The sequence below is a fragment of the Mya arenaria genome, chromosome 3, assembly GCF_026914265.1.
Source record: "Mya arenaria isolate MELC-2E11 chromosome 3, ASM2691426v1".
Lineage (NCBI taxonomy): Eukaryota > Metazoa > Mollusca > Bivalvia > Myida > Myidae > Mya > Mya arenaria.
The window spans coordinates 54113054-54114799 of record NC_069124.1 but is presented as its reverse complement, the minus strand read 5'-3'; the positions used below and the strand labels follow the sequence as shown (position 1 = coordinate 54114799).

Here is a 1746-nt window from a genome sequence, read left to right as displayed (position 1 = left end):
GATTATAAGGTAACTGTTTTTTTTTATCATATTAACATCCAAAAAAGATCATGACTTATCATTTTATTTTATTTTTACACATGTTAGGCTCTTTGTCTTTGTTTAAAGTTTGACTAAGAGATAAGCTTTATGCATGTACTGTCAAGTATGTTTCACTTTATTCCAAAATAATTGACAAATACTCAGTCAAGCAATGTACTATAAGTTTAAAAATTATCATTCAATTTGTACAATGAAGTTGAAGATGTATAAAGAAATGTTATACACATTTTTTCCAGACAAAACCCCCCCATAAGGATGACAATGTACTTGGACAAGATTCTAAGACCTTTTTGGTAAATATTTGAATATTACAATAACTTAAATGAAGACTGACCTCATAGTTTTATCATATTTTATTAGCTTATACTTATTTAAAAGTGCTATGAAGGGTGAGATAAACAATATTAAATGCCAGTCAAGAAAAGATGTAGAAGATGTATATGATCTAAAGGGTGTGTGTGTTTTTAAGAAAAATCGTTATTGGTATTGACAAAGCCTTGGTGTAATTCATGTTGTTGGCTGCATGATTTTGAAAAAATAAAGATATTCAAGTGAATCTTGGTGTACACATGTTTCCAAAGACATTTGTAGAACAAATTGTAGAACAAATAACATTCTTCTGTGAGGCAAACCCTGTTATATTGAACAGATTTATTAAAATGATCACTTTTTTCAGAAAGAAATATGAATAGGGGACTTCTATAGCAGAAGAAGTATAGCCAAACTTGCAGAAAACAACAACCGAATGACTGCATCACTAAAGAAAAGAAACAGGTTATTGACATTTCAATATTCAAAATACCAAAACCGGTAGTTAAATTAACTTTTTACCTGTATTGTCATTGCTAATACAACAGACAAGTGCTCTTGTAAAACATATTTGCAATGATTCAATGTATGAGGCTGAATTCTATAATTAGTTATGGTATATCATTTTGTTGTTATACTTGGTATTAATCTGGCTAGGCCCAAAGCTGAAGAAACTTATTTAAGAGTATGTTTTTAATGTTGTCATTTTATTTATGCATCTAATTTTGAAATATATTTTGAATAATGATAGCTAAAATGAAACCTCCAAAATAAATAATACTAAAACTGTTTTCAGGATTTCTCCAAATGTAGAAATGCAGACAGCTCTTCACCATCAACTGTGATCCTTTGTAATTTTGTGTACATATGAAACTAAATGACTGCAAAGAAATGTTTTTTGTTGTTCTTAGGTTGTTGTATGCATACTTCATAAATCCCATGATTTTATTTCCACCAAGTGCCACGTAATTTCCACCAACTGCCACATTGGCATGGCATTTGGTGAAAAAAGATCAAAGAAACTGAACGTGGCATTTGATGGAAAATTGTTCCAATACTCCACCAATTGCCACCTTGGGGTGGCATTTGGTGAAAAAATTGCCACCAACTGCCATGTGGCATTTGGTGGAAAACGTTCCAATACTCCACCAACTGCCACGTTGAGGTGGCATTTGGTGAAAAAATTTGCCACGTGGCATTTGGTGGAAAACGTTCCAATACTCCACCAAGTGCCACGTTGGGGTGGCATTTGGTGAAAAAAATTGCCACGTGGCATTTGGTGGAAAATGTTCCAATACTCCACCAAGTGCCACGTTGGGGTGGCATTTGGTGGAAAATGGTGAAAAATTAGATCAAAGTCCCATTTTATTCTGTTTTTCATCGTTTTACACCAAG

The 1746-nt window shown here is 32.8% G+C and overlaps 1 long non-coding RNA gene across 1 annotated transcript; it reads left to right on the top strand.

Annotated features, from left to right (window-relative positions):
- The first annotated feature begins 202 nt into the window (after positions 1-202).
- Positions 203-1399, top strand: LOC128226348 (uncharacterized). Its single transcript, XR_008259677.1, has 3 exons — positions 203-335; positions 719-816; positions 1148-1399. It is a non-coding gene; the product is annotated as an uncharacterized LOC128226348 (long non-coding RNA).
- The last annotated feature ends 347 nt before the right edge of the window (positions 1400-1746 follow it).